Source organism: Fukomys damarensis, unplaced genomic scaffold, assembly GCF_012274545.1.
Source record: "Fukomys damarensis isolate Sample0158 unplaced genomic scaffold, DMR_v1.0_HiC HiC_scaffold_5, whole genome shotgun sequence".
In the NCBI taxonomy this organism is placed as follows: domain Eukaryota; kingdom Metazoa; phylum Chordata; class Mammalia; order Rodentia; family Bathyergidae; genus Fukomys; species Fukomys damarensis.
This window is the reverse complement of record NW_022900917.1, coordinates 84,841,316-84,850,117: the sequence shown is the minus strand read 5'-3', so window position 1 is coordinate 84,850,117 and position 8,802 is coordinate 84,841,316. Positions and strand designations below refer to the sequence as shown.

At 38.0% G+C, this 8,802-nt stretch overlaps 1 long non-coding RNA gene across 1 annotated transcript; it reads left to right on the top strand.

Annotated features, from left to right (window-relative positions):
- The first annotated feature begins 1,305 nt into the window (after window positions 1–1,305).
- LOC104870024 lies at window positions 1,306–6,563 on the top strand. Its single transcript, XR_782436.1, has 3 exons — window positions 1,306–1,344; window positions 5,807–5,938; window positions 6,438–6,563. It is a non-coding gene; the product is annotated as an uncharacterized LOC104870024 (long non-coding RNA).
- The last annotated feature ends 2,239 nt before the right edge of the window (window positions 6,564–8,802 follow it).

Below are 8,802 nucleotides of genomic sequence, written 5' to 3'. Positions count from 1 at the left end.
CTCAAAGTGATATTTGGCCCTGTAGCCAAGCCAAATCACAAAATAAAACATCAATTATATAGTAAAAGTATTCTCATATTGCTGTTCTTGAGGTTTTACATTTTTATGAACAATTTAGAATCAACGTGCCTATTAGGAACACACTTAAAATTATTCTCAAAGACATTCTCTTGAATCTAGAGCTCAATTTGGATTTATTAAATATTGATATGGAATATGCATGTAAGAAGAATCAAGTATGGGTTTAGAGTGTTTAGGCTGAGCAATAGCAGGTTTAGGTGAGAAGATCCAATTTGGTTCTGAAAGTACTGAGTTTGAATTGGACATACAAACTCAGGAGTTGTCACCAAACAATGGCATGAAAGTCCTCAGGATCTCCCAGAAATTAATGCACAAAGGAAACAGAAGTAATCATATGGTTAAGCTTACAGCATTCAATGTTTACAGCTCTATAAGATAAAGAACTAAGAGAGGGAGTGAAAGGGGGAGAGAAACTAACAACAGAGTCACTAAAAGGAAAACCATGGTGTGGTGTCCTCAAAAGCTCTGACAAGCCAGTGCTTCAGAGTACAAGGGGCACCATGCTGAAAGATACTGGCTGCTGGCAGAGGAGTAAGGGGAATGCACATCACTGATGCTTAGATGCAATGCTTTGGGGTCAGCAGAGATTTTAGTGACATGTTGGATTGTATCATTTGACTAGAATGGATTTGGGAGAGATTAGAATGAAGGAGTCACAAGCTACTTTGTCTATAAATTGTGTACTGTGAAGTCACAGTAAAGTGGTTCAGTATGCAGTATTCTCAGAGAGTTATTGTCATGTTATTTATAATTTGTTTAGATGAGTGAAACTTTTGCATGTTTCCAGTCAGAGCAAAAACTGCCAATTCATCACAGGTGGTAGAGTTGATAAAGCATATTTCTAAGTAGCCTTCAGGTGCTTAATGTTCACCCTCTGGATTTGGTTCCCTTTTAACGGGATTTATGCCTTGACAGCTTTCTCTGTATTTTACTTTGTGCAGTGGGAAGCTTGTAGAAAGCGACAAGGATTGAGTTTAAAGGATGGTGGTGAGTCCAGGACTACCACAAGCCTTTAGTATTGGGAGGATCTCCTGGGCTATCTCCTAACAAAGGAAAGGCAGCATGGAGGAACAGGGACCTTCTTTTATTGGAGTGGGATGGGGTTAACCTGAGCTGGGGTGGAGTTGAGGGAGGTGACATTAAGGAGGAGCATGTGACATCACTAGGAGGGGCTTGTGACATCACTGGTTACTCTGTCAGGTTATTCTTGTTATTCTTTTGGCAGGAAAAGAGGCAGAATAGGAGGAGGAAAGCTTTCCCCTGGTAGGAGAAGCTATATTTATTTAACACGGAGGCTGCTATTCTATGTGGCAGCCATCTTAAGGCACAGAGCATTATCGGAAGGAGGGTACTGTTTTTTTGTTTTGTTTTGTTTTTTTAATTTTATTGAGTTTATTGGTACATTTAGGGATACAGTACAGTTACATTCATTGTTGGGATCATGTACCTTTACATGGCAAGTCGTGATTCTCATTTTTTCCCCTTACCTCTGACCTCCCTTCACCCCCTCCTCCCCTCCCCATCTACAAACACTTTATTTTCATCTTTTCAAATGTGGGAGGGTACTGTTTTATGTAGCAGCCATCTTTAGGCAAAGGAAATCTAACAGTGAGTAATAGGAGACTGTAGTTGATTGATTAGAAGCATAAGATGTTAATGAATGCGGGATGCTAATCAATTACTGGCTTCTGGGCCTTGGTAAAGCTGAGGCTTGGAGAGATTCTTCCTTATTTATAAACACAAAGGGATCGCTAAGAAAACTGTAGCAAGCGATTAGAGGAACGTAACAGAGGAGTTATTCCCGGTCCTCAGCCACACGGTCCATTGTGATCCAGTCATCTCCCTTCCAAACTGCTTGCTCTCTCACAGCCCACGTGTAAAAAAAAAAAATAGCCTTTAAACAGGTACCTTTGAAACTTGTTAGTGAACAAAGTGAAGTATTAAGGCTCAGAGAGAAAATTTACCAGTGGGAGGGAAACCATAGGATTTTCGTGGGAATCTGCACAGTTTGTTTCTTTTCTACATGTAGATTAGCATTTCCAGGGGCAGTTGTTCTTGGTAAGAGAGTGGGCCAAACCCTGGAAAGCTGCTTCAGACCTTTAAACATTTCCCGAGGACCAGTTTTTATGCATTTATGGCTGAGTAAACAAATATTTGCCTACCGTTTCCTACTGTAGTTGTTGCAGTGAAAAGACCAGTAAGTGCTCCTAAGACTGGCTGGAATGACTTCTGCTGAATGTGTAATCCTTGCCATTCCCACTGCTTCATTGCATACCCTTCAAAAGAACTTTGAAAAACCTTCCTACCCAACACACAGTTCTAATCCTACATCTAAACATTTTTGTCTTAAATCTGCATAGTTGTGAGATGTGTAATGTCAATGCCTTATAAAATTAATGTAAATTTGTTGCATAACTTTTAAAAAAGTCAAATGGATTCTAAATTCCAGAATGATTTTGCATGCTATGGTAGAAAAATTAACAGCTTGATTGTGACATAATTTAAATACCATATAAACAACACATTTACAGTGTTCCATCCTAGTGGTTTTTTAGTAGACCCACAAAGTTGTGCAGCAACTATCGTGATCTAGATTTAGAACATTGTAATCACCCCTAAAAGAAACCTTACCCTTTGGCAGTGTCTCCTTTGCACATTAACCCTCCCTTTCCTCAACCTTTGGACACTGCCAATTTACAGCCTCACTACGTAGATTTGTCCATTGTGAACATTTCATATAAATCTATGTCATTGATTTCTTTCAGTTAGCAAAGTGTTTTTAGAATTCATCTATGTTGCAATATTTATCAATTAATTATTACTTTTTATTTACAAATTATGTTCCTTTGTGCAAATGCTACATCTTTCATTTATCCATTTATTAGTTTATGGATTTATGGGTTCTTTCTACTAGTTGACTATTACAAATAATGCTACTATCAGCACTAGATTATATTATACAACAGGGTAAATGGCAAAAGCAGGACCAGAACCAATTTCATTAAATAGCACATTTTTGTTTTAACAATTTATTCTAATCCCTAAAAAGTACAAGAACTGAATTTCATAGAAACTCAAGTCACCTTGATTCTTTTCTATTATTTTTATAGTAAGTGTAATTTGTAAAGACAGAAGGTACATTTTATTTCATATGTTTAACATATTAGGGCTGGATGACATCACTGTTCACTCAGAAAAGACATGAATGATAAAACTGATTATTTTCTGAGCGAACAAAGTGATGAGATAGTTGGATCAAATAGTAAATGATATATCTTTTCCTACTTGGTGTTATAATCTGTTAAAGATTTTTTTCCAAAATTTAGCAAATTATTTCTCATATTTCTTTTGTATCTTCAGTTACAGAAAGTGCCAGGAAATTTCCTTTGCATGTGATACAGAGTCCTGTAGAATTTCTGATACATAGCAATTAAATCAGAATAAAGCTATTTGGTGTATTTTTTCAATTGCAATATTTGTATGCATACTTTAAAGGAAACTGAACTGAGCTAGAGAGTATACTTCTATGTATCAGCTTGATGATAAAGCTTTGCCTTGTAACCAGAATATCTCTGGCTAAATGTTCATAAGAATAAATTAAATTAAAAAGTGTGCATTAGAGATTTTGTAGGTAAGTTGAATAATTTTAATTAAGAAAATTTATTGAGGGAACATGAGATCTTATGATCCAAGACAAAGGAGAGATATAATTTTTAGGAGATGAGGCTCACATTAGCATTCATTCATATTTTCATGCATAGGAGAATGTACTAAATAGCTAAGCATGCTAATTGAAAGCCTTCAGGCACATTTTCCTTGCATGCTCTGTGAGGCATAGAGAAGACATGTAGAACTCATGTTCAGGGGCTGTTCTAAGTCATCCAGCTTTAAAGCTGTATATTTAAACCTGTAAGATAAATGGAATTTAGCAAATTCCATTTGGATCTCCTTGAATGCTTTTCCTTACACATTTTCCATAGGCTCTTATTTCTTTAAAGCAGCAAATCCACGTGATTAGATTGCTGCTCTTGCTTTGTTTTGCATTTCCTTTTAGGTTTGAAGACATTTTCTGGCCACTTTGACTTATTTTTGTCTAATGCATCATTAGGAAAATATCAAAAACTACAATTTGTGATACTGGGTATTGCTGTTCCTTCTTGGCTGCATCCTGCTAGTCAGCACACCCTACCACAGCATCAATGCATTGAGGGGGCACTGCTGCTAGGACAGTGACCTAGGACAAGAACTAGGTGCTTGTCACTGACAAAAGATCATCCGGTGTGCAAATTCCTCAAGGCTCCAGTGAGCTGTGTGCTTTAGGTTTAGAGCAGAAATGCCTTCCCACAGCCCTCCTTGCTGCACATCACTGGTGCTCTCCGTGAGCAACGGCTTTTCACTCAGAGTCTGAAGAGAGCAGGAGGAGGTGGCATAGCTGTGGGGAGTCCTTAAGTAAAGTAACTGAGTCACAGAGCAGAGAAGGGTTCTACTACAATGGGAATAGTGACAAGTCAGGGAGGGTAAGAGAGGTAAAGGAGCTAATGGATTTAAAGACCAACACGGAAACTACATTTTTGTCAATCATCCTTTCATTAGGCAACCCTTTTTGAATGAAAGAGGCAAAAAACAAAAAAACAGGCTGGGGATTTAGCTCAGTGGTTCCACTGCCTGCCTTCTGAGTGCAACGACCTGAGTTTGATCCCTGATACAAAAAAAAAAAAAAAAAATCAAAATTGGTTAAGGAAAAGAAACACTTCTAGCTTATGTATTGGCAAATTTTAGGTAGGATTTTCTTTGGCTCAGTTAGCTGGACTCAGGTAGTGTCCAGAGGCTTCTCTCTGTCCTTGCCTGTCTGGGCTAATCTTGCTTAAAAGGAGGCAGCCTCCACCAGAAGGGAAATAATGAAAGCATTTCTCTATCACAGTAAAAAATTATCTGGTGTTATTCGAAAGTTTAGTTAGAAATCCTGAGACTTAAACTCACTAGCATGGTTGAAACCTTTCATCCCTAAAGCACCTGGAGGCCAACATGATTGTTGGAAACCCCACCAGTAAGAAGAGTGAGATTCCACAGCCCTGTTAAACTTAGTCTGGTGGACAATGGGGAAGGAGTGTTGGGTGGGATGGAGAAGGTAGGATATTAGTATTTCTTTGAGTACTTAGAGATAATTCTCAGAATTAACGCAACAATATGATTTCATTAGTTTTGCTTTACATATAAGATAATCTGTCTATATCATATAGATCTTCAACTTTTATGATTTAATTTTCCCTAGTCCATATAAGCATCTACTCTCTGTTAAGTGCTAGGACTTGTTATATTCACAGAGATAAAAATATAATACACTTAGACATTCCTGCATTGTTAAACAAGGTAACAAATTGCTGAAGGACACTATAGCTACTGCTATGTAGCCCAAACTTTTCTAAGCCTTTTTGATGCATTGTATTGTTGACTCCACTAAAGAAAATAATGTGATATTATTGGCTGTATTTTTATGGAGAAGGAAATTGGGCAAATTAAGTAACTTGCCTGAAGTTCCAAAGTCAGTAAGTAGAGGGATTTTGAACAAGGCAGCCTAGTATCATTAGTATCATGAGCCATGTGAAATAATGCTGCTCCCAACTGGTTCATGGAAGATCACTGAGGAAGCTGGACACCAACAGCTGAGGGGACAGCAGGCCAGAAAGGCATCTCCAGAGAGGACAGAATGTACCTTCTTCCCCAGGGTGGTCTCTAGAAAAAGCATCAAAAGAGAGAAGCTCCTGGATGTAAGGACAGCAGCCACGGGGAAAGCCAGAGAATGGCCAGTGGGAGCAGAGCATTTCCAAGACCGGGGATGAACAGTGGACACCTCCAGGTAAGCACAGGAGCCTGACAGGAAGTCACCTAGGTCCCACTCAAGAGAGAAGGCAACCCCTTCTCCCCATTCTCCACAAAACAGGGAATTTGTTGTACTCAATGTCTGAGACATTTAGGTTCAGTGTAAACAGTGTTTCAAGTCAGCATTGGGCTTTATAGACCCAAATGAAGATGGTACATTTTCAGCATTTACTTCTTTGTCACACTTATGGAAATGTAGCATTTTCCATTAAGCCTTCTGCTTCCTGAATGGCATCTGTCTTTAAACACTTCTCACTAAGGTGTGAAGCTGGCCATATCAATGTAATTGCCACTGAACCTCAGTGGGAAGAAGGAAGATAAAGGGAAGGAATCTAAAACACTCCTTAGCCATTGCCAGGCTCTGAAGGAGACAAGCCTGGAAGCACACATAGTGCAGTGGTATCTGTCAGACCACAGCAGCACCCCTTTCCTGGAAGTTGTACTGTGCACAGGGCACAACATTTTGCCTCCTACAGGAAGACAGTTTAGAGCACTGGAAATGGTGCAGAAGGCCAGCAGAAAAGCGAGTCATTGTTCCTCCATGGCTGGAGTGGGAGAACCAACTTCCTGGTAATGAGACGACATAAATCTTCACCCTCCTTTTCACGGTTAGTAACTGAGCCTTTACACACCAGGACGCATGAGAATGCACACAAGTACACACATGCATATTCACACAATAATTAAATTAGCTCAAGTTACAGTGCAACAATTTCTACAGTATATTACAGTCGTTCAGACATTCAGCTCACTTACGTGGTGTATTCGTGGATTTTCAGAGAATTACATTAGGCAATATCATTAGTGTAATTCTTACTGGTTGAGATGCTGCAGAGCATGACTTATGATATACCATTAGTTCAGCACTGAGCACTGAAGTAGGGCATTATCTACAAATATCTTCTCCATCTGTGACTCGCCAGAGCATGGCAATAACTTGGCCTGGCAACAACTATGTCTGAGGAAATTAAGTGTTTGTCTTAGCAGCATTAAGGAAATGACCAGTGTAAGACTCCTTCCCACTTTTAGTTTATTTTTAAAGATGTTTATTAATTCTTCTTCTAGTAAAAGTAATTCCAAGATTCTTTCATTCTTTCTTTTTTTGTTGTTGTTCTAAATTAGAGGGAAAGGGATAATTTTTCAGTCAGTTTCTTTACCCATTCTAGGAAGCCAGCCAACGAGATACTGACTGAACAACAGAAGATACTATCTTAACTGCACCATAGCTAGCAGTGCATGAAGTCTTCATTCCAGGCTTGACAGGAGAGGGTGTGCAGTCATCCTGACTCCAGTATTTTCTGAAGCAGTTGGAAAGAGATGAGAGGACAGGCGTTGGGAAAAAGTTTTAAAGTGGCTAAAAGCGAAGACAGTGCCAGACTCATACCTACACCAGTGCACTGTGATGCTTGGACCCTGACTGTCTTAGATGCAGAATTTGAAAAGGAAAACTTTTAATATAAACCTGAAAGGAAAAAAAATCCATATTTCACTCAATACATTAACTTTTTCCTGGCAATAAAAGAGGTTAGCTAAGAGGACAAGTAAATGGAATCAGGTCCCCAGATGTGGCAGTTTATAGATATATTCCCAGCATTCAGAGAGGTTGAGGCAGGAGTATTTTGTGCTGTCGGCAACAAGGTTGCATAAATATGTTAGTTATTTTAAGTTTTTAATTACATTCCCAGTGTGTTTGTGTATCTCTATTTATTCATTTTTTAAAATAGAAATAGTGTGAGTTATAATAAACCAGGATAATTTCTGCAATTTCAGAGACATTTTTAGTAGTCATAACTGGGGAGGAGGACTGTTAATGACATTTTTATATGTTTGTACATGGTTACTGTAAGAGTTATTACATTCATTGTAGTAAGTTGATACATGGACACAGCACATTTTAATTCTTTTAACTGATACTTCTTTCCCGTGACGTTCCATCTCTAGTTCCCCTTCCCATTTGCCAGTAATCTATCTCTATACTTCATATTATGTATCTTTGACTTTGCTCTTTAAATTATTTATACTTTGTGTTTATCACATAAGAGAAACTATGTTATGTTTATACTTGTGTGTGGTTTATTTCATTTAACATTATGATTTCAAGATGCATCCTTTTTTCTACAATTGTCTCAAATTTATTTCTTCTTCATGACTGAGACTGTGTAAATACCACATTACTCCATTGTGTGTGTATACCACATTTTCTTCATCCTCATCACTGCACATAAAGACTGCTTCCAAGATCTATGAATTGTGGTGCTATAAACATGGGTATGCATATATAACTGTAATGTGATATCTTAACTCTTTCAAGAAGATACCTGTAACGATAGTAACTGGATCAAAGGAAACTCTATTTTCTGAATTTGAGGAATCTCCAAGTGGATTTCCATAGCGTTTGTATTAGTTTGCATCCCCACCAATGTAGAAGTGCTCCTTTCCCCCCACGACCTCACCAGTATTTGCTGTTGTTTAATTCATTGATAATAGCTATTCTTTCTGATGTAAAGTGGGATCACAGGGTTGTCTTCATTTGCATTTCTCTCATAGTCAATGATTTTGAACATTTTTCCTGTATTTACTGGCCATTTGTATTTCTTCTAACTAGTGCCCATTCGTTTCAGAAGCCCATTTTTGATTGGATCTTTTATTTAAAGGGGATAGAATTTTTTGTTTTAAAAATATATTTTAGATATTAATCTTCAGTCCAAGTAGAGTAGCAGCTGCCAAAATATTTCCCATTCAAAATGTTATCTCTTCACTCTGTTGTTTCCTTTCCTGCACAGAAGCTTTTAATTTAACATAATCCCAATAGTTCATTGTTGATGTTATTTCTTGTACAAT